Raw genomic sequence first — 25,102 nt, 5'->3', positions numbered from 1 at the left:
GCTGATGCATGGACAGCAACTTCTCTGTCTCAAGGAAATTCATTATATTCGAACTGAGAATACGTTCGAGAATCCTACAACAAACCGATGTTTAAGGATATTGGTCTGTAATTTTGAGGATCCGTCCTTCTACCCTTCTTATATACAGGTCGCTCGGGACTTTACGTTGGGCAAGAGATTCGCTATAAATGCAAGCTAAGTAAGGAGCCAATGCAGTAGAGTACTCTCTGTAAAACCGAATTGGAATCCCATCAGGACCTGGCGATATATTTATTTTCAACTTACCTAATATCATCAAAAGTCTGACAGATAGCGATATAGCATTAAAAGGAAATTAAAAGAATTTGTGAATGGCAACTCCTTCTACTCATTAGATGAATTTTTGGATATAGTAAGAGGGTAATTTCCCATCCCCAACCCAAAAAAAAAAAATTAAGTGTCCTGTAATATTTTGTGTAATGTCATATCTTGTATAGGCACCTTTTATTAACGTGACACGTTCCTCATCATTACGAAGAGTCGTATTCATGATCTATGGAACATGTACTAATCTAATCTAATCTGTAATCTAGCTGCCACACAGGCGTCTCCTTGTGTGGTTGCAGAGTGTTTTGTTGAGCGGAATACACTGGCTGCGCCAACACATACTCATCAAACTTCCTGGCAGATTAAAACTGTGTGCCCGACCGAGACTCGAACATGGGACCTTTGCCTTTCGCGGGCAAAGGTCCAGAGTTCGAGTCTCGGTCGGGCACACAGTTTTAATCTGCCAGGAAGTTTCATATCAGCGCACACTCCGCTGCAGAGAGGAAATCTCATTCTGGAAACATACTCATCAGCCAGAACATTGTGACCGCGGAGTTACTATCAGTATATATCCATCCAGGTCAGAGCAACGTCGCTTGGGGAGGATTGCCTGCTAGTCAGACACACGCACTGTCCATGTAGCACCAGAGTGCGTGCTCTTCGTGTGTGGAATATGGAAGGCGCGCGGTGCGACTGAGGTCGACCGAGGGCAGAATATGGTGGCGCAGAGGCGCGGCACGAGCATTTCGACTTGTCGGGAGTTGGAGGAGTGCTGAGGTGGGTGCCCCGAACACGCGGAGAAAGCGAGCTGGAACCACGTCCAGAAGTCGAGAGGTTAGGCGGCCACTTCTCATTGCGGATGTCGGACGCCGTAAGCTGGTCAGACTGGTAAAACAGGACAGATTTTAATGCTGGGCAGAGTACCAGCGTGTCTGAACACACAGTGAACCCAAAATCCCTCATGATGGACCTCTGCAGACGACGACCCGTGCATGTACGAGGGTTGTTTTTTAAGTAAGGGCCGTTTTTCTTTTTTAAAAAAGATACAAATACTTTCGTAAAAAAACTTCCATTTTCTGATTCTACACACTTTCACCTATTTTTCTACATACACTCCTGGAAATTGAAATAAGAACACCGTGAATTCATTGTCCCAGGAAGGGGAAACTTTATTGACACATTCCTGGGGTCAGATACATCACATGATCACACTGACAGAACCACAGGCACATAGACACAGGCAACAGAGCATCCACAATGTCGGCACTAGTACAGTGTATATCCACCTTTCGCAGCAATGCAGGCTGCTATTCTCCCATGGAGACGATCGTAGAGATGCTGGATGTAGTCCTGTGGAACGGCTTGCCATGCCATTTCCACCTGGCGCCTCAGTTGGACCAGCGTTCGTGCTGGACGTGCAGACCGCGTGAGACGACGCTTCATCCAGTCCCAAACATGCTCAATGGGGGACAGATCTGGAGATCTTGCTGGCCAGGGTAGTTGACTTACACCTTCTAGAGCACGTTGGGTGGCACGGGATACATGCGGACGTGCATTGTCCTGTTGGAACAGCAAGTTCCCTTGCCGGTCTAGGAATGGTAGAACGATGGGTTCGATGACGGTTTGGATGTACCGTGCACTATTCAGTGTCCCCTCGACGATCACCAGTGGTGTACGGCCAGTGTAGGAGATCGCTCCCCACACCATGATGCCGGGTGTTGGCCCTGTGTGCCTCGGTCGTATTCAGTCCTGATTGTGGCGCTCACCTGCACGGCGCCAAACACGCATACGACCATCATTGGCACCAAGGCAGAAACGACTCTCATCGCTGAAGACGACACGTCTCCATTCGTCCCTCCATTCACGCCTGTCGCGACACCACTGGAGGCGGGCTGCACGATGTTGGGGCGTGAGCGGAAGACGGCCTAACGGTGTGCGGGACCGTAGCCCAGCTTCATGGAGACGGTTGCGAATGGTCCTCGCCGATACCCCAGGAGCAACAGTGTCCCTAATTTGCTGGGAAGTGGCGGTGCGGTCCCCTACGGCACTGCGTAGGATCCTACGGTCTTGGCGTGCATCCGTGCGTCGCTGCGGTCCGGTCCCAGGTCGACGGGCACGTGCACCTTCCGCCGACCACTGGCGACAACATCGATGTACTGTGGAGACCTCACGCCCCACGTGTTGAGCAATTCGGCGGTACGTCCACCCGGCCTCCCGCATGCCCACTATACGCCCTCGCTCAAAGTCCGTCAACTGCATATACGGTTCACGTCCACGCTGTCGCGGCATGCTACCAGTGTTAAAGACTGCGATGGAGCTCCGTATGCCACGGCAAACTGGCTGACACTGACGGCGGCGGTGCACAAATGCTGCGCAGCTAGCGCCATTCGACGGCCAACACCGCGGTTCCTGGTGTGTCCGCTGTGCCGTGCGTGTGATCATTGCTTGTACAGCCCTCTCGCAGTGTCCGGAGCAAGTATGGTGGGTCTGACACACCGGTGTCAATGTGTTCTTTTTTCCATTTCCAGGAGTGTAGTTGCCTTGTTTATTTAAGCGCTTGTCATACCGTACAACTAAGTTTTTAATTCCCTCTTCAAAGAATTTGGCCGCCTGCTCCGACAGCCAAGAGTTCACGGCCGCTTTCACTTCATCGTCGTCATTGAAGCGCTGCCCACCAAGATGGTGTTTCAGGTACCGGAAAAGGTGAAAACCGTTAGGAGCAAGGTCGGGGCTGTATGGTGCATGGTCCAAAACTTCCCAGCCAAAAGAATCAATCAAATCCCGACTGTTTTGGGAGGTGTGAAGCCTAGCGTTATCGTGCAGGAGCAGAAGTCCTTTTGTCAGTGTGCCGCGCCTTTTGTTTTGAATTGCTCTGCGGAGCTTCTTTAGAGTTGCACAGTATGCCTCTGAGTTGATTGTCGTTCCTCGTGGCATACAGTCCACTAGCAAAACACCGCGCCGGTCCCAGAACACAGTTGCCATAATCTTGCTCTTTGACAGCGTCTGTTTGGCTTTGACCTTGGCGGGTGAGGTTGTGTGTCGCCATTCCATGGATTGTCGCTTGCTTTCGGGAGTGATATGGGATACCCATGTTTCATCTCCAGTGACAATTTGACTCAAAATGTCATCCCCTTCTTCCTCGTAACGAATCAAAAAGTCCAATGAAGTGGCAAATCTCTTCCCTTTGTGGTCCTCTGTGAGGAGTCTGGGTACCCACCGAGAACACAGTTTCTTAAAGTTTAGGTTTTCAGACACAATTTTGTACAAAACCGATCTTGAAACTTGTGTAAATTCCAAAGAAAGAGTGGAAATTGTGAATCTTCTGTCCTCACGAATCTTTGCTTCGACTGCAGCCGCCAAATCATCAGTGATCACAGAGGGCCGGCCTGAGCGTTCTTCGTCCTGGACGTTTTGACGGCCATTTTTAAACTCTCTAACCCACTGACGCACTTTACCTTCACTCGTTGCATTCAAGCCATAAACTTCTGTTAACTGACGATGAATTTCTGCAGCTGATAGGCTTCTCGCGCTCAAAAAACGTATCACTGACCGTATCTCACACGCGGCGGGCGATTCAATAATCGTAAACATTATAAAGTAGCACAGCGATGCGTACACGTCAGCTAGAGAGCTGCAACTTGCATCAGTGTGAACGGGAAGGATGCCGGCAAGTGGCGCGGTGGCTTGTTGCGGCGTCCGCGCGAACTACGGGACTATACGCGCGAACGGCCCTTACTTACAAAACAACCCTCCTATCAATGTTGACACCACATCGGCAACTGCGACTGAAATGAGCACGTGACCATCAGTACTGGACGTTGCCGCAGTGGCGCAGCATTGTACGGGCTGATGAATCCAGATACGTCCTTCGTCAAGCCGATGGGTGAGCGTGAATGCGTCGTCTTAGACAGGAACAGCTCCTTGACTCTACAGTGGAGACTAGGTCGCGGCGGCTCCATTATGTTCTGAGGAACGTTCACGTGGGCGCCCACGGGTCCAGCGGAGCTCCTGCAAAGCACACGATGGCTTAGGAGTATCGTGCACGGGTTGCAGACAACGTACACCCATTCGTGACGATCATGTTTCTCGGCAGCAGTGGCATTTTTCAACAAGATAATGAGCATGTCACAAGGCAAGGAGTGTGTCGTAGTAAAACTTCCTGGCAGATTAAAACTGTGTGCCCGACCGAGACTCGAACTCGGGACCTTTGCCTTTCGCGGGCAAGTGCTCTACCAACTGAGCTACCGAAGCACGACTCACGCCCGGTACTCACAGCTTTACATCTGCCAGTATCTCGTCTCCTACCTTCCAAACTTTACAGAAGCTCTCCTGCGAACCTTGCAGAACTAGCACTCCTGAAAGAAAGGATATAGCGGAGACATGGCTTAGCCAAGGTTCGCAGGAGAGCTTCTGTAAAGTTTGGAAGGTAGGAGACGAGGTACTGGCAGAAGTAAAGCTGTGAGTACCGGGCGTGAGTCGTGCTTCGGTAGCTCAGTTGGTAGAGCGCTTGCCCGTGAAAGGCAAAGGTCCCGAGTTCGAGTCTCGGTCGGGCACACAGTTTTAATCTGCCAGGAAGTTTCATATCAGCGCACACTCCGCTGCAGAGTGAAAATCTCATTCTGTGTTGTAGTAGTTTGAAGAACACAGTGGCGAGATCCAGTTGATGTGCTGGCCCGCCAAGTCGCCGGATCTGGACCCAGCCGAACACAAATGTGACGTGACTGAGTGTGGCGTCAGAGCTCTTCGGCCCCCTCCGCGAAATTTACGGGAATTTTGGTGACTTGGTGTGCGTATGTGGCGCCAGCACCCTCCAGTGACCCACCGGGGCCTCGCTGCTTCCACGCCACGACTCGCCGCCACTGTTATCCGTGCCAAAGATACACATACCGGCTGTTAGGCAGGTGGTCCTATTGCTCTGGCTGAGCAGTGTAGTGTCACAATGGAACCATACACGAGCAACATCACAGGAGCTTCCAGCTTCGTATCTCGGCCCAAGACGCAGTTTAAATCTGTAAACAGGTTTGAATATTAGAGAAATCGACGAAGATACAAAGACAAGAACGGGCAGTTTCCACAGACTCCCCCTAGCAAATGACACTCATAATAAGAGCCGGCTGGTGTGGCCGTGCGGTTCTAGGCGCTACAGTCTGGAGCCGCGCGACCGCTACGGTCGCAGGTTCGAATCCTGCCTCGGGCGTGGATGTGTGTGATGTCCTTAGGTTAGTTAGGTTTAGGTAGTTCTAAGTTCTATGGGACCGATGACCTCAGATGTTAAGTCACATAGTGCTCAGAGCCATTTGAACCATCATAATAAGAGATATATGAGGTGTGGCTAGAAAAAAAACCGGACTAGTACTGGTGAAACTATAAAACGAATGCAATAAGGCTGAAAGTCGCGTGGCCTGTCACGTGACTCTCGCTCCGCCTACTGCTCGAGTTTCATCTGCCTCCTGCACTCAGTCTGCCCGTGGCGTCTCTTTTAAGTAGTTGACGTTTTGTCTGTGCGTCGGAAAATGTTGAGTGTACAGAAAGAATAGCGTGTTAACATCAAATTTTGTTTCAAACTAGGAAAATCTGCAAGTGAAACGATTGTAATGTTACAACAAGTGTACGGCGATGATCGTTTATCGCGAACACAAGTGTTTGAGTGGTTTAAACGATTTAAAGATGGCCGCGAAGACACCAGTGATGACACTCGCACACTTTGTTCATGTTGAAACTTCCATGAAGAATCTGCCTAACACTTTCCTTGTCGCCTCCTGTTAACTGATACACTACTCTGATTGTTAAACGGCGATCTTGTCGAACAAGTTTACCGATTTTTTCAATGTTTGCATCAGTTTTTGCTGACAATGGTCTGCCAGTGTGAGTGTCATCACTGGTGTCTTCGCGGCCATCTTTAAATCGTTTAAACCACTCAAACACTTGTGTTCGCAATAAACAGTCATCGCCCTACACTTGTTGTAACATTACAAACGTTTCACTTGCAGATTTTCCTAGTTTGAAACAAAATTTGATGTTAACACGCTGTTCTTTCTGTACACTCAACATTTTCCGACGCACAGACAAAACGTCAACTACTTAAAACAGACGCCACGGGCAGACTGAGTGCAGGAGGCAGATGAAACTCGAGCAGTAGGCGGAGCGAGAGTCACGTGACAGGCCACGCGACTTTCAGCCTTATTGCATTCGTTTTATAGTTTCACCAGTACTAGTCCGGTTTTTTTTCTAGCCACACCTCGTATCGTACCTTGTACGTATTGTATTGTATGTTAACCGGGGGCCTAAAAACGATGGAGGGGCTCCGTCCCCGCCGCAGCCGCAGTGGTCCACAACCCCACGACGACTACCGCAGTCCACTTCACCCCTCCACCGCCCCACACCGAACCCAGGGTTATTGTGCGGTTCGGCACCCGGTGGACCCCCCAGGGAACGTCTCACACTAGACGAGTGTAACCCCTATGTTTGCGTGGTAGAGTAATGGTGGTGTACGCGTACGTGGTGAACTTGTTTGCGCAGCTATCGCCGACATAGTGTAGCTGAGGCGGAATGAGGGGAACCGGCCCGCATTCGCCAAGGCAGATGGAAAACCGCCTAAAAACCATCCACAGGCTCGCCGGCTCACCGGACCTCGACACAAGTCCGTCGGCCGGATTCGTGACCAGAAAGCCGTGCGTCAGACCGCACGGCCAACCGCGCCGGTTATCGTACCTTACTAACAAGGGAACCTCCCCATCGCACCCACCTCAGATTTAGTTATAAGTTGGCATCGTGGATAGGCCTTGCAAAACTGAACACAGATCAATCGAGAAAACAGGAAGAAGTTGTGTGGAACTATGAAAAAAATAAGCAAAATATACAAACTGAGTAGTCCATGCGCAACATAGCCAACATCAAGGATAATACGAACTCAGGAGCGCCGTGGTCCCATGGTTAGTGAGAACAGCTGCGGAACGAGAGGTCCTAGATTGAAGTCTTCACTCGAGTGAAAATTTTTACTTTGTTTATTTTCGCAAAGTTATGATTTGTCCGGTCGTCCATTGACGTCTCTGTTCACTGTAATAAGTGTAGTGTCCGTGTTTTGCGACCACACCGCAAAACCGTGGGATTAGTAGACGAAAGGACGTGCCTCTCCAATGGGAAACGAAAACATTTGATCGCAAGGTCATAGGTCAACCGATTCCTCCACAGGAAATCACGTCTGGTATATTCTATACGACACTGGCGACTGCATGTGCGTCACATGACAGGAACATGTTGTCGACCCACCTAACTTGTACACTTGGCGAATGGGTAAAAAGATTCTTCTACCTTGCCCGATTTAGGTTTTCTTGTGGATGTGATAATCACTCCCAAAAATGACGAAAACATAAGAGTTTGTCAGATAAACTGCAACAAATGAATACAACAGTTTCACAGTCGCACAGATTTCCCTATGCTCTGTCAAAACGTATGTTTTTAGCGTTTTCAAATTTTTCCGTGTGTAGACAGTCAGTTACCTCGCATCGGACGGACGGACGGACAGATAATAATTGTCTGAAAATAAAAAATTAAACTTTTCACTCGAGGGAAGACTTGAACCTAGGACCTTCCGTTCCGCAGCTGCCCACGCTAACCACGGGACCACTGCGCTACTGAAATCAGACTCTCCTTGATGTTGCCTATCTTGCGCGTGGACTACTCAGTTTGTATATTTTGGTAATTTTTTTCGTACTTACACACAACTTCTTCCTGTTATCTCGATTAATCTGTGTTCAGTTTTTCAAGGCCTATCCACTGTGCCAACTTATAACTAAATCTGAGGGGGATGCGATGGGGAGGTTCCCTTGTAAGATATCTTCTCTGTTCAATGCCCCTAAATCCACATAGATGCAATGTAGGGCCGCAGTGCCGTATAAAAATGTCACCATTTTTCAATAAGTTCCTACTGGAGTCCGGAAAGCATTTTTCCTTAACTGGCGCGTGCGTGTTTTCTGTTTCAGTTCTGCAGTATGAGCCAAACAACGCGGCCGCCAAAGAGTTCTACCCGCTGATCGTCGAGAAGATCCAGCTCAGTAAGTACTGCAATCACTTACTGCAGACTCTGACCTTCGTCTCTTTCGCTTTGGCAAATACTGTACAACATCAGATCCCTGGCGTTAATGGGAAGCGACGTCATGCTGAATGGTATAACAAAAAAGAAGTAAACAAATGTTTCAAATGGTTCTGAGCACTATGGGACTTAACATCTGAGGTCATCGGTCCCCTAGAATTTAGAACTACTTCAACCTAACTAACCTAAGGACATCACACATATCCATGCCCCAGGCAGGATTCGAACCTGCGACCGTAGCAGTCACGTGGTTCCGGACTGAAGCGCCTAGAACCGCTCGGCCACCACGGCCGGCAGAAGTAAACAGAAAAGAAAATAAATGATATTCAAGAAATTTTTTTTCGATTTTGCTAATGCCGTCCTCCATATCTTCCTATCGTGTAGTCTCGACATTCAAACTTCCACGAATATCGTCGATTAACTGATTTCACCACAAATACTCTGTACTGCCAATTACAACAGCAAGTATCCCTTTACAACACGTTGAACTTGTATCTCCCGGCCGGCCAGTGTGGCCGAGCGTTTCTAGGCGCTTCGCTCTGGAACCACCCTTCGGTCATGGATGCGTGTGTTGTCCTTAGGTTAGTTAGGTTTAAGTACTTCTAAGTCTACGAGACTGATGACCTCAGATGTTAAGTCCATTGTGCTCAGAGCCATTTTGTATCTCCCGTATTCTACCCACTTTTTTTACACAGGCCTCTTCCGTCGTGCGTTCTTATCTGACCGTAGTTCTTACTACGTGTGTCCACTTACCGTATTTTACCGACTATAAGACGCACTTTTTTCTTCGAAAAATTGCTTTCAAAATTCAGGTCCGCTTGTACTCGAAATTAATGCAAAAATGTCCAGTGTTTCATTTAAAATTTCCGCCAGTCACAAAAATGGCCACATACACACATCAAAAAAGTTTTGCATCACCCCGGTTCCCAGAACTCATGAAGAGGGGCGTTCACCGTGGATATTGTATCACAGACACAGTCCTTTTGGCTGTTCAGAGAAGTCGCTAAACCCACACAAAGATATAAATAACCATGCACGAGCAGCGCCTATTAGATGGAAAGAGTCCGACAGCCGATCAGTTCCAGTCATTCCACCAGGAAGAACGTACACGGCTTGAGCTGTCTGTAGTTCATCCATGCTTAGACGGTCAATAGCGCGGTTCGATAGCGTTAGCATTGTTACTTTGTGCCAGAAACGGCTCTCAACATGGGAAGTGTCCAGGCATCTCAGAGTGAACCAAAGCGATGTTGTACGGACGTGGAGGAGATACAGAGACAGGAACTGCCGATGACATGCCTCGCTCAGGCCGCCCAAGGACTACTACTGCAGTGGATGACCGCTACCTACCGATTATTGCTCGGAGGAACCCTGACAGCAACGCCACTGTGTTGAAAAATGTTTATCGTGCAGGCACAGGACGTTCAAAAAATGGTTCAAATGGCTCTGACACTATGGGACTTAACATCTGAGGTCATCAGTCCCCTAGAACTTAGAACTTCTTAAATCGAACTAACCTAAGGACGTGAAACACATCCATGCCCGAGGCAGGATTCGAACCTGCGACCGTAGCGGTCGCGCGGTTCCACACTGAAGCGCCTAGAACCGCTCAGCCACAATGGCCGGCCAGGACGTCGTGTTACGACTCAAACTGTGCGCAATAGGCTGCATCATGAGCAACTTCACTCCCGACGTCCATGGCAAGGTCCATCTTTGCAACCAGGAAGCCATGCAGCGCGGTACTGATGGGCCCAACAACATGCCGAATGGACTGCTCAGGATAGGCATCACGGTCTCTTCACCGGTGAGGCGCATATGCATTCAACCAGACAATCGTCAGAGACATGTTTGGAGGCAACCCGGTCAGACTGAACGTCTTAGACACACTGTCCAGCGAGTGCAGCAAGGTGGAGGTTCCCCGCTGTTTTGAGGTGGCATTATGTGGGGCCGACGTACGCTGCTAGTGGTCATGGATGGCACCGTAACGGATGAATGCCATCCCCCGAGCGATAGTGCAACCATATCGGCAGCATATTGGCGAGGCATTCGTCTTCATGGACTACAATTCGCGCCCCCCATCGTACACATCTTGTGAATGACTTCCTTCAGGATAACGACGTCGCTCGACTAGAGTGGCCAGCATATTCTCCAGACATGAACCCTATCGAACATGCCTGGGATTGATTGAAAAGGGCTGTTACGGACGACGTGACCCACCAACCACTCTGAGGGATCTACGCCGAATCGCTGTTGAGGAGTGGGACAATCTGGACCAACAGTGCCTTGATGAACTCGTGTATAGGATGCCACGACGAATACAGGCATGCATTAATGCAAGACGACGTGCTACTGGGTATTAGAGGTACCACTGTGTACAGAAATCTGGACCACCACCTCTGAAGGTTTCGCTGTATGGTGTAACAACATGCAATGTGTGCTTTTCATGAGCAATATAAAGGACGGAAATGATGTTTATGTTGACCTCTACTCCAATTCTCTGTACAGGTTCCGGAACTCTCGAACTGAGGTGATGCAAAACGTTTTTTGATGGGTCTGTTTGGTGCCGCGGGAAACCTACCTCTATCCGGCAACACTGGATTCAACTGGCAGGAGCAGTGCGCCGATGCGACGAACATGAGTTGCGGGGATTCACAAGCTTGCTAACAACGTCTCCCTCCCACCTGCCATCACGAACCCAGACGTCTATCTAGCCTCTGATGCATTATTGCAGCCTACGGTGCCAGTGATCATGAACTGAAACTGCTTTGTGTTATCGATAGGAGTACAATATTTTCGTTAGCAGCTAGTTTCGTGAATGAAAAAAATTAAAGGTACTCATATGATACCGTATTCCGGGAGGACTTACTTCACAATTGCAACCTCTTGATGTCTCGATAAATAAACCATTTAAAGTGTATATGAGAGAGGAATGGTACAAATTGACGATGCACGAAACACTACATGACTTCACGCCGAAGTGAGCTTTAAAACGACCTACAATCAATCAAACGAGTGTGTCAGTGGATAAGATAGTCGTGGCCTACATTGAGAGAAGACACTATTGTCAGATCTTTGAAGAAGTGAGGTATACGTAACGCTTTCGATGGCTGTGAACCCGCCTACACCGAGGTGACAAAGGCTGTGGGATAGCGATGTGCACGTTTACAGATGGCGTTAGTATCGCGTACACAACGTATAAAAGGGTAAGGTATTGGCGGAGCTGTCCATTTGTACTCAAATAAGTCATGTGAAAAGATTTCTAATGTGATTATCGCCGCATAACGGGAATTGATAGACTTTAAACGCGGAATAGTACTTTGCGCTAGGTGCATCAGATATTCCATCTCGAAAATCGTTAGGCAATTCAATATTCCGAGCAGCCGCACGATGCCGATTCGACGTTATGTAAGGAGGAGGAGTTTTAGGCCACCTGTTTTTAAAGTGTATAAGAGTGTTAATCTTTCACCTAAGTCTACCGACGAGGCTTCTATTTTTCAAGGAGCGCACAGATGGATGGGTTTTGTTGCCAGATTTAGTTTGGCTATGTCTGTTCAAGGAACAGGTAATGGTTGGATTACTATTGCGTTTGTTCGTAGTAGTGATGCTAAGAAGAGTTCTTTGGATTCATTTCCTACACGGGATGTGATAGCCTGGAAGACATTCAACATTATTCATCAGTCAAATAAGTCGTATGGAGGAAGTTATCTGTCAAGTGATGAACCTTTGGTCTTAAGAAGCCGTGTTTGTCGTAAAATTGAAAGTTCTGAACATGTATTTCTATGGTGTAAGACTGGTGGTTCTATTGGTAACGATTGTTCAGTGCAAGGAGATGTGATGTTTTATTATCGTAATGTTTAACATCAATAAAGCTTTCTTTTTATTTAAGAGTTGTATGAATTAACAAACCCTACACATTGATCTTGTCAAAAGCCGAGAAGCGATTCTTCTTGGTGTCGTAGCTCTCTGGGGCACTCTGGGATGCGCTGCGGGTTGCCTACTCCGGCTGGCGATACTAGTCTTGACTTATCGCCAGCCGCTGAGAATCAAAATGTGACGTCATCGGCGCGACCTTGGGGGCTATAAATAGCTTTCGCGCTAGCTTTCAAGACTGTGCCCAGAATACCAGGCCTCACCTCTCACCGCGGGCAACGCAGTGGCCGACGGCCTTCACTTAACGACCGAGAGCAGCGGCGTTTGGGTAGAGTTGTCGGTGCTACCAGACAAGCAACACCGCGTGAAATAACCGCAGAAATTAATGCGGGAAGTACGAGGGTCACTACAAAAGAAATGCACACTATTTATGTAAAAATACACTTTTCATTCTGCATGTGTGAAAGTTTTGCAGCGTGTAGATACATCCTTCCCGCATGTTTTCAAACTTAGTTCAACCTGTTCTCGTGAGTGGTGTCGTCACAGCATGCCTTCGAGATGGCTGCTACACATGACGTTCGTCAGAAGCAATGTGCTGTCACAGAATTCCTGTGCTGTGAAAAGGAGACAGTGGGAAACATCCACAAGAGGCTGAAAAAGGTGTATGGAGATGCTGCTGTCGATCGCAGTGCAGTCAGTCGGTGGGCAAGCAGGTTACGTGATGAAAGCGGGCACGGCAAGATTGAGGATTGTCCTCGCAGCGGCAGGCCTCGTACTGCACACACTCCACACAATGTGCAGAGAGTTAACGAATTGGTGACTGCTGACAGACGCATCACAGTGAGCGAATTGTCACACTACGTTGGGATAGGGGAAGGAAGTGTTTGCAGAATACCGAAAGTGTTGGCGTTAAAAAATGTTTGTGCCAGGTAGGTTCCCAGGATGTTGACAGTGGCTCACAAAGAAACAAGAAAAACGGTATGCAGCGAACTTTTGGAACAGTACGAGAATGGTGGAGATGAATTTCTGGGAAGAATTGTGACAGGTGATGAAACACGGCTCCATCATTTTTCACCAGAGACGAAGAGGCAGTCAGTGGAGTGACATCATGCAAATTCACCCAAGAAAAAAAAATTTAAAACTACACCTTCTGCTGGAAAAGTTATGGCTACGGTGTTCTTCGATTCCGAAGGACTCTTGCTTTTGGACATCGTGCCAAGTGGAACCACCATAAATTCTGATGTATATGTGACGACACGGAAGAAACTTCAAGCTCGACTGAGTCGTGTTCGACCACATCGGCAAAAGCAGGATGTTTTGCTGTTGCACGACAATGCACGGCCACATGTCAGTCAAAAAACCATGCAAGCGATCACAAAACTCGGATGGACAACACTGAAACACCCGCCTTACAGTCCTGACCTGGCTCCATGTGACTATCATCTCTTTGGGAAAGTGAAAGACTCTCTTCGTGGAACAAGGTTTGAAGATGATGACTCCCTTGTGCACGCTGCCAAACAGTGGCTCCAACAGGTTGGTCCAGAATTTTACCATGCGGGTATACAGGCTCTGGTTCCAAGATGGCGTAAGGCAGTTGAGAGGGACGGAAATTATGTGGAGAAATGAAAATATTGTTCCATAAGGATGTATCTACACACTGTAAAACTTTCAAACATGTAGAATAAATTTTTTTTAAAAATAGTGTGCATTTCTTTTGGAGTGACCCTCGTACGACGAAAGTATCCATCAGGGCACTGTGGCGTGATTGGGCGTTAATAGACTCTGGTGCCAGACGTCCGACGTGATTGCCTTTGCTAACAGGGCAACATTGCCTGCAGCGCCTGTCCTGGGCTCGCGACCATGTCGGTTGCATCCTAGACCAGTGGAAAACCGAGGCCTGGTTAGGTGAGACCCCAATTCAGTTGGTATGAGCTGATGGTAGGACTGGAGTATGTATGCCACAGACCTCACGAAGCCACGGACCCAACTTGTACAAGCAACTGGTGGCTCCATAATGGCGTCGGCTGTGTTTACGTGGAATGGATTGGGTTCTCCCGATGTTCGACTACTTGGAGACCATTTGCACCATTCATGGACGTCAAGCTGCCAAACAACGACGAAATTCTTATAGATGACAATGCGCCATGCCACTGAGCCATATTTGTTCGTGATTGGTCTGAAGTACATTCTGGACAATTCGAGTTTGGCCACTCATATCCCCAACATTAATCACATCCAACATTTGTGGGACATGATCTAGAGGTCAGTTTGTGCACAAAATCCTGCACCAGAAACACTTTCGCAATTGTTGTTATGATCTTCAGTCCAGAGACTGGTTTGATGCAGCTCTTCCTGCTGCTCTACCAACCGATCCCTTCTTCTTGACAAGTTGTGCCACAAATTCCTCTTCTTCCCAATTCTGTTCAGTACCTCATTATTAGTTATGTGATCTACCCATCTAATCTTCAGCATTCTTCTGTAGCACAACATTTCGAAAGCTTCTATTCTCTCCTTGTCCAAACTATTTATCCTCCATATTTCACTTCCATACATGGATACACTCCATACAAATACTTTCAGAAATGACTTCCTGACCCTTAAATCTATACTCGATGTTAACAAATTTCTCTTCTTCAGAAACGCTTTCCTTGCCATTGCCAGGCTACATTTTATATCCTCTCTACTTCGACCATCATCAGTTATTTTGCTCCCCAAATAGCAAAACTCCTTTACTACTTTAAGTGTCTCATTTCCTAATCTAATTCCCTCAGCATCACCCGACTTAATTCGACTACATTCCATTATCCTCGTTTTCCTTTTGTTGATGTTCATCTTCTATCCTCGTTTCAAGACACTGTCCATTCCGTTCAACTGCTCTTCCACATCCTTTGCTGTCTCTGACAGAATTGCAATGTCATCGCCGAACCTCAAAGTTTTTATTTCTTCTCCATGGACTTTAAATCCTACTAAATTTTTTCTTTTTTTTTCCTTTAGTGCTAGCTCAATACACACATTGAATAACATAGGAGATATGCTACAACCCTGTCTCACTCCCTTCCCAACCACTGCTTCCCTTTCATGCCCCTCGGCTCTTATAACTGCCATCTGGTTTCTGTTCAAAATGTAAATAGCCTTTCGCTCCCTGTATTTTACCCCTGCCACCTACAGAATCTGAAAGAGAGTATTCCAGTCAACATTGTCAAAAGCTTTCTCTAAGTCTACAAATGCTAGAAACGTAGGTTTGCCTTTCCTTAATCTTTCTTCTAAGATAAGTCGTAGGGTCAGTATTGATTGCCTCGCGCGTTCCAATGTTTTTACGGAATCCAAACTGATCTTCCCCGAGGTCGGCATCTACCAGTTTTTCCATTCGTCTGTAACGAATTCGTGTTACTATTTTGCAACAGTGACTTATTAAACTGATAGTTCGGTAATTTTCACATCTGTCAACACCCGCTTTCTTTGAGTTTGGACTTATCATATTCTTCTTGAAGTCTGAGGGAATTTCGCCTGTCTCATACATCTTGCTCACCAAAAGGTAGAGTTTTGTCAGGACTGGCTCTCCCAAGGCTATCAGTAGTTCTAATGGAATGTTTTCTACTCCCGGTGCCTTCGACTTAGGTCTTTCAGTGCTCTGTCAAACTCTTCAGGCAGTACCGTATCTCCCATTTCATCTTCATCTACGTCCTCTTTCATTTCCATGATATTGCCCTCAAGTACAACGCCCTTGTATAGACCCTCTGTATACTCCTTCCACCTTTTTGCTCTCCCTTCTTTGCTAACGACGGGTTTTCCATCTGAGCTCTTGATATCCATACAGGTGGTTCTCTTTTCTCCAAAGGCAACTTCAATTTTCTTGTAGGCAGTATCTATCTTACCCCTTATGATACATGCTTCTGCATCTTTATATTTATCGTCTAGCCATCTCTGCTTAGCCATTTTGCACTTCCTGTCGATCTCATTTTTGAGATGTTTGTATTCCTTTTTCGCCTGCTTCTTTTATTGCATTTTTATGCTTTCTCCTTTCATCAATTAAATTCGATATCTCTTCTGTTACACAAGGATTTCTATCAGCACTCGTTTTTTTATCTAATTAATCTTCTGTTGCCTTCACTATTTCATCTCTCAAAGCTACCCATCGTTCTTCTGCTGCATTTCTTTCCTCTGTTCTTGTCAATCGTTCCCTAATGTTCTCTCTAAAACTCTCTGCAACCTCTGGTTTAGTTTATCCAGGTCCCATCTCCTTAAAATCCCACCTTTTTTGCAGTTTCTTCCTTTTTAATCTACAGTTCATAACCAATAGATTGTGGTCAGAGTCCACATCTGCCCCTGGAAATGTCTTACAGTTTCAAACCCGGTTCCTAAATCTCTGTCTAACCATTATATAATCTATCTGAAATCTTCCACTGTCATCAGGCCTCTTCCACTTATACAACCTTCTTTCATGACTCTTAAACCAAGTGTTACCTATGATTAAGTTCTACTCTGCGCAAAATTCTATCAGGCGGCTTCCCCTTTCATTCCTTACCCCTAATCCACATCACCAACTACTTTTTTCTTCTCTCCCTTTTCCTATAATCGCATTCCAGTCCCCCATAACTACTAAATTTTTGTCTCCCTTAACTATCTGAATTATTTCTTTTACCGCATCATATATTTCTTCAATCTCATCATCATCTGCGGAGCTAGTTGGCATATAAACTTGTACTACTGTGGTAGCCGTGGGCTTCGTGTCTATCTTGGCCACAATAATGCGTTCACTATGCCGTTCGTGGTAGCTTATCCGCGTTCCTACTTTTTCATTCATTATTAAACCAAATCCTGCATTACCGTTATTTGATTTTGTATTTAAAACCCTGTATTCACCTGACCAGAACTCTAACCTATCCATTTCCCTTTTTAAATTTTCCAACCTACCTGCCCGATTAAGGGATCTGAAATTCCACGCTCCTATCCGTAGAACGCCTGTTTTCTTTCTCCTGATAACGACGTCCTTTTTGTAGTCCCCGCCCGGAGATCCGAATGGGGGACTATTTTACCTCCGGAATATTTTACTCAAGAGGACGCCATCATCATTTAACCATACAGTAAAGCTGCATGCCGTCGGGAAAAATTACGGCTGTAGTTTCCCCTTGCTTTCAGCCGTTCGCAGTACCAGCACAGCAAGGCCGTTTTGGTTAATGTTGCAAGGCCAGATCAGTCAATCATCCAGATTGTTGCCCAACTACTGAAAAGGCTGCTGCCCCTCTTCAGGAACCACACGTTTGTCTGGCCTCTCAACAGATACCCCTCCGTTGTATCGCTGAGGCACGCAAGCCTCCCCACCAATGGCAGGGTCCATGGTTCATGGGGAGGGGGGGGGGTCTTTCGCAGTTATGCACGGCTGTAAGGACAGCATGGCTCTACATTTCTGCAGAGGCCTTCCAACAACTTGTTGAGTCCATGCCACGTCAAGTTGTGCACTACACGAGACAGAAGGAGTTACGACATGGTATCGGGAGGTATCCAGTGTCTTTTGTCACCTCAGTGTACAGTGTCTCATATGGTGAGTCCACACACACTATCTGTTCAGTAGTATCTGGATACGTGCATAAAATGTGGAACTGGTCAGAAGATCTCACGAGAGTCTGGACAACCTATTAGACCTGAGCTGAGTAGCATGTCGAACGGGGACATTTCAACCGTTCCAAAGCTGCCCAAGTCGACTTTGGTGATGTGTCTGTGAGTTGGTGCCACACAACGTGGCACTACACAAAACTGGCCCTAATAGCATAGGCACTTAGGGAACACACACGACACAGATCTGTATGTCCACGGTATTGGTGATAAGTTGAGAAAACTATCCCGAAACACATGTGCTACAAAACGCCACTGTTTCCTGTGCATGTACCCCGACATCAATATGGTATATGATCACCATGCACATGTACACAGGCCACACAATGGGTTGGCATACTCTGGATCAGGTAGTCGAGCAGCTGCTGGGGTAGAGCCTCCCATTCTTGTACCAGTGCCTGTCGGAGCTCCTGAAGTGTCCTAGGGGTTTGAAGAAATGCAGCGATAAGCCGACCAAGAGCATCCAAGACGTGCTCGATGGGGTTTAGGTCTGGAGAACAGGCAGACCACTCCATTCGCCTGATATCTTCTGTTTCAAGGTACTCCTCCACGATGGCAGCTGGGTGGGGCCAAGCGTTATCATCCATCAGGAGGAAGGTGGGATCCATTGCACCCCTGAAAAAGCGGACATACTGGTGCAAAATGACGTCCCGATACACCTGACCTGTTATAGTTCCTCTGTCAAAGACATGCAGGGGTGTACGTGCACCAATCATAATCCCACCCCACACCATCAAACCATGACCTCCATACAGGTCCCTGTCAATGACCTTAAGGGGTTGGTATCTGGTTCCTGGTTCACGCTAGATGAAAACTCGGCGAGAACCGCTGTTCAGACTGTACCTGGACTCGTCCGTGAACTTCACCTGGGAGCACTGTTGCAATGATCATGTACTGTATTCTTGACACCAGGCTTTATAGGCTCTCCTGTGACCAGGGGTCAGTGGAATGCACCTTGCAGGTCTCCGGGCGAATAAACCGTGTCTGTTCAGTCGTCTGTAGACTGTGTGTCTGGAGACAACTGTTCCAGTGGCTGCGGTAAGATCCCGAGCAAGGCTACCTGCAGTACTCCGTGGCCGTCTGCGGGCACTGATGGTGAGATATCGGTCTTCTTGTGGTGTTGTACACTGTGGACGTCCCGTACTGTAGCGCCTGGACACGTTTCCTGTCTGCTGGAATCGTTGCCATAATCTTGAGATCACACTTTGTGGCACACGGAGGGCCCGTGCTACGACCTGCTGTGTTTGACCAGCCTCCAGTCGCCCTAGTATTCTACCTCTCATAACGTCATCAATATGTGTTCTTTGAGCCATTTTCAACACACAGTCACCATTAGCACGTCTGAAAACGTCTGCAGACTTACTCGCTGCACCGTACTCTGACATGCACCAACACACCTCTGCATATGTGGACTGCTGCCAGCGCAACCGTGCGACGACCGCAGGTCAAATGCACCGCATGGTCATACTCCGAGGTGATTTAAACCCGCAAACCGCCCACCAGAGCGCTGTTTCACCATGTATCAGCATTATCCTTCATTTATGAGCATGAGTGTATAATCAAAGCCAGACAGACCTCATGTACTGACGACTAGGAGTCGTCTGCTATCGTGGAGTATGGTTGTAAAGAATCGCTTGAAACCAGCATTGGTCGAGGAGCTGTTCTACTCCACGAATACATGTAGGCAATCAGGTGGTGTAAAGTGCGACTCCAATGGAAAGTCAGTGCCCAGCAACGGGAAATCTGAAGTGATGATCCCGCTGTACCGTGTGGCAATCCGACGGGTGGGTCTTGGTTCGGCGAACGCCTGGAGAATGTTAGCTGCCATCCCGTATAGTGCTGACAGTAAAGTCTCGAGGAATCGGTGTTACAGTATGGGGTTGTTTTCATGGTTAAAGTATGGTCCCCATAGCTCTGTTGAGAAAATGCTCGATTAAGAAGGATACGAACACATTCTATAGCATTCGCGCTGATTACAGTAGACGAATGGTTGGGAGGCGATGATTGTTTCAGCAGGATAATGCATGATCTCGTAAAGCACAGTGTGTGCGGCAATCCTTTGTGGTCAATAACATTCCTGTAGTGGACCGATCTGCCCAGAGAATTGACCTGAATCCACTAGAAGACTGTCGAGGTGAGCCAGAACGACGGCTTCGATCCAGACCCCAAGGCCCAACCTCACTACCTTCTGTGATTCACACATTGTATGTGATTATTTTATACACTGTTTGAAAATTTAGAAAACGAATCACATCTGAAGATACCACGGCATTATCCTCCTATGAAGAAGAAATCGACTGTCTGCTGAACTAAGCTTCTGAAGATCACAAATAAATTTGTCGAAACCGGTAAACATAATAAAATTTATTTCCAACTGGTGACTCAAATTTACCACCCAAAAAGTAACATTGAGACATAATATTTGACCATGAAAACATCTTTACATTGCGACATTTATCCCTCATACTATGGGTGATATGCCGCATGCTAAAAACCGCAAAACTATCCCGCTTTTTTAAGTCAAAACCTGTATATACACACTTATATACACATTTTCGGTTATAGATATGTTGTGGGATGAAGAAAAAACGATGAAATATTAGCACTAGTTTCTTACTGATATATTACACTAAAGCGACAAAGAAATTGGTATAGGTATGTCTATTCAAACAGAGATATGTAAACAGGCAGAATACGGCTCTGCGGTCGGCAACGCCTGTATAAAACAACAAGTATCTGGCGCAGTTGTTAGATCAGTTTCTGCTGCTACAACGACAGCTTATCAAGATTTAAGTCAGTTTGAACGTTGTGTTATAGTCAGCGCACGAGCCATGCGACACAGCATCTCCGAGGTAGCGATGAAGTGTAGATTTTTCTGTACGACCACTTCACGAGCGTACCGTGAATATCTGGAATCCGGTAAAACATCAAAAAGATCCTGCAAGAACGGGACAAACGACGACTGAAGAGAATCGTTCAACGTGACGGAAGTGAAACCCTTCCGCAAATTGCCGCAGAATTCAAAGCTGGGCCTTCAACAAGTGACAGCGTGCAAACCATTCAACGAAACGTCATCGACTTGGGCTTTCGGAGCCGAAGGCCCACTCGTGTACCCTTGATGACTGCAGACACAAAACTTTACGCCTCGCGTGGGCCCGTCAATACCGACATTGGACTGTTGGTGACGGGAAACATGTAGTCTTATAGGACGAGTCTCGTTTCAAATTGTATCGAGCGGATGGACGAGTACGGGTATGATGACAGCCTCATGAATCCATGGACCCTGCATGTCAGCAGAGAACTGTTCAAGCTGGTGGAGGCTCAATAACGGTGTGGGGCGTGTGCAGCTGGAGTGATATGGGATCCCTGATACGTCTAGATACGACTGTGACAGGTGACACGTACGTAAGCATCCTGTCTGATCACCTACATCCATTAATGTCCATTGTGTATTCCGTCAGACTTAGAAAACTCCAGCATGACAGTGGGACACTCCACACGTCCGGAATTGCTACAGAGTGGCTCCAGGAACACTCTTCTGAGTTTAAATGCTTCGACGGACCACCAAACTCCCCAGACATGAACATTACTGAGCATATGTGGGATGTCTAACAACGTGCTGCTCAGATCTCCACCCCCTCGTAGTCTTACGGATTTATGGGCAGCCCTGCAGGATTCATTGTGTCAGTTCCCTCCAGCACTACTTTAGACATTAGTCCAGTCCATGTCACGTCGTGTTGTGCCTCGTCTGCGTGCTCGCTGGTGGTGTACAGGATATTAGGCAGGTGTACCAGTTTCTTTTGCCCTTCAGTATATTTATATACAGGATGACAATTATTGACCTATATGAAAAAAACCTAAATTAGGTACAGACTATACGGGTGCACAAACTTTGTTCAGCACGTATACGTTACTACAGATATTCGTCTTTACTTTATGACATGTTCGATATACCTGCCATTCCTGGCGATGATACGGCGCAGACGAATAGCGAAATTCTGTATGACTGCTGAAGTTCGGAACATCGATGCTGTCTATGACCTCCTGAATGGCTATTTTCAGCTCAGTAAAAGTTTTGGGTTACTGTTGGACATCTCTTCTTTAAAATAGCCCAACAAAAAGGAATCGCATGTGTTCAGATTCGAAGAACATGGCGGCCAATCGAGACCCATACCAAGGCACCAGAGCCAGAACGCGGTCTACATCTACATCTACATCTACATTTATACTCCGCAAGCCACCCAACGGTGTGTGGCGGAGGGCACTTTACGTGCCACTGTCATTACCTCCCTTTCCTGTTCCAGTCGCGTATGGTTCGCGGGAAGAACGACTGCCTGAAAGCCTCCGTGCGCGCTCTAATCTCTCTAATTTTGCATTCGTGATCTGTTCCGGAGGTATAGGTAGGGGGAAGCAATATATTCGATACCTCATCCAGAAACGCACCCTCTCGAAACCTGGCGAGCAAGCTACACCGCGATGCAGAGCGCCTCTCTTGCAGAGTCTGCCACTTGAGTTTGTTAAACATCTCCGTAACGCTATCACGGTTACCAAATAACCCTGTGACGAAACGCGCCGCTCTTCTTTGGATCTTCTCTATCTCCTCCGTCAACCCGATCTGGTACGGATCCCACACTGATGAGCAATACTCAAGTATAGGTCGAACGAGTGTTTTGTAAGCCACCTCCTTTGTTGATGGACTACATTTTCTAAGGACTCTCCCAATGAATCTGAACCTGGTACCCGCCTTACCAACAATTAATTTTATATGATCATTCCACTTCAAATCGTTCCGCACGCATACTCCCAGATATTTTACAGAAGTAACCGCTACCAGTGTTTGTTCCGCTATCATATAATCAAACAACAAAGGATCCTTCTTTCTATGTATTCGCAATACATTACATTTGTCTATGTTAAGGGTCAGTTGCCACTCCCTGCACCAAGTGCCTATCCGCTGCAGATCTTCCTGCATTTCGCTACAATTTTCTAATGCTGCAACTTCTCTGTATACTACAGCGTCATCCGCGAAAAGCCGCATGGAACTTCCGACACTATCTACTAGGTCATTTATATATATTGTGAAAGCAATGTACCCATAACACTCCCCTGTGGCACGCCAGAGGTTACTTTAATGTCTGTAGACGTCTCTCCGTTGATAACAACATGCTGTGTTCTGTTTGCTAAAAACTCTTCAATCCAGCCACACAGCTGGTCTGATATTCCGTAGGCTCCTCCAGAACATCAAACACTCTCCTGCTTTGATGGCATCGAGCTCTGTCTTGCATGAACCACAATATAGCTTGTTGAATGAAATCAGGGTCATTTTGGATAATGGGGATGAAATCATCTTTCAAAACCTTCACGTTCTGTTTGGTAGTCACGGTGCAGTTAAGGAGTGTCACGCCGACTATTCCGTGACCGGACACAGCACACCACACAGTCACCTGTTGAGGGTGAAGAGACTTCTCGATCGCGAAATGCGGATTCTCAGTCCCCGAAATGCGCCAGTTTTGCTTATTGACGAACCCATCCAAATGAAAATCGCCGACAACAATAAGGCGCGTGACCATGCGCATACTAATTCCCATCATGCCCCGCGCCAACCGTGGAGTTTGGACGTCCTCGCACGAAGTGTTCAGAAGTTATGACGATTTTATTTCATATAGTTCAATCATTGCCACCTTAGATGCGAGGGCTATTCGGAAAGTAAGGAACGATAGGTCGCGAAATGGAAACCACAGTGAAAACCACTGCAAGAGTTAGCTACAACTTCCAGCTACTTATCTCCATAGTCGCCGATCCAACTTAGACGTTTCTCGTAGCGTCGTACCAACTTTCTAATACCCTCGTTATACAAGGCAGCCGCCAGTGCATTCCTCCAATTCTCTACGCTGGCCTGAAGTTCGTCGTCTGTGCCAAAATGTTGTCTTCATAGCCAGTGGTTCATGTGAACAGAGATGAAACTCAGAGTGAGACAATTACGGACTGTATTGTGGGTAATCAAACATTTCCAACTGAAAACGATGCAGGAGCATCTTCATTGCCCCTGCAGAATGTGGCTAAGAATCGTATCGAAAAAGAAAACGCACGACGGTTATGTAATGTTGGCTGCATAGCTTCAGGCGAAATTTCTCACCAGGCCCTCGTACTTGGCGGCAGACACTATTGTCCTAGGTATCTTTATGTGCTCCCTGTGTGCTCAGAACTAAAAAGAACGACGTAACGCGATCGACGGACATACTAGAGACACTGCCCAACACACCTGTGCAGAACTTCATCGGATTTTCACTGTGGTTTCCATTTCGCGATCGATCGTTCCTTACTTTCCGAATAACCCTCGTATATAAGTAGCTCACTGATTTAGAAAACTAGTTTACTTAATGAAAACATTAAAACTAAGACATATCATCCATTTACCTTTAGTTAGGGTACTCAATAATTCCCAGTGGAATATTACACTATTGGCCTTTAAAATTGCTGCACCACGAAGATGACGTGCTACAGACGCGAAATTTAACCGACAGGGAGAAGATGCTGTGATAGGCTAATGATTAGCTTTGCAGAGCATTCGCACAAGGTTGGCGCCGGTGGCGACACCTACAGCGTGCTCACATGAGGAAAGTTTCCAACCGATTTCTCATACACAAACAGCAGTTGACCGGCGTTGCCTGGTGAAACGTTGTTGTGATGCCTCGTGTAAGGAGGAGAAATGCTTACCATCACGTTTCCGACTTTGATAAAGGTCGGATTGTAGCCTACCGCGATTACGGTTTATCCTATCGCGACATTGCTGCTCGCGTTGGTCGAGCAGAATATGGAATCGGTGAGTTCAGGAGGGTAATACGGAATGCCGTGCTGTATCCCAACGGCCTCGTATCACTAGCAGTCGAGATGACAGGCATCTTATCCGCATGGCTGTAATGAATCGTGCAGCCACTTCTCGATCCCTGAGTCAACAGATGGAGACGTTTGCAAGACAACAACCATCTGCACGAACAGTTCGACGACGTTTGCAGCAGCATGGACTATCAGCTCGGAGACCGTGGCTGCTGTTACCCTTGACGCTGCATCACAGTCAAGAGCGCCTGCGATGGTGTACTCAACGTCGAACCTGGGTGCACGAATGGCAATACGTCATTTTTTCGGATGAATCCAAGTTCTGTTTACAGTATCATGATGGTGTTTGGCGACATCGCAGTTAACGCACATTGGAAGCGTGTATTC

The 25,102-nt window shown here is 47.1% G+C and overlaps 1 long non-coding RNA gene and 1 other non-coding gene across 2 annotated transcripts in view; both read left to right on the top strand.

Moving 5' to 3' along the window:
* LOC126109823 (uncharacterized) overlaps positions 1-25,102 on the top strand; it is a 66,682-nt gene that overhangs the window by 29,604 nt on the left and 11,976 nt on the right. The window contains exon 2 of the long non-coding RNA XR_007523735.1: positions 8,289-8,360. This is a non-coding gene — a long non-coding RNA (uncharacterized LOC126109823). The remainder of the gene's footprint in view (positions 1-8,288; positions 8,361-25,102) is intronic.
* Positions 4,786-4,860, top strand: Trnas-uga (transfer RNA serine (anticodon UGA)). The gene has a single exon. It is a non-coding gene; the product is annotated as a tRNA-Ser (tRNA).

The sequence above is a fragment of the Schistocerca cancellata genome, chromosome 12, assembly GCF_023864275.1.
Source record: "Schistocerca cancellata isolate TAMUIC-IGC-003103 chromosome 12, iqSchCanc2.1, whole genome shotgun sequence".
In the NCBI taxonomy this organism is placed as follows: domain Eukaryota; kingdom Metazoa; phylum Arthropoda; class Insecta; order Orthoptera; family Acrididae; genus Schistocerca; species Schistocerca cancellata.
The sequence above is the reverse complement of the archived record's forward strand: the minus strand, read 5'-3'. Positions and strand labels throughout refer to the sequence as shown.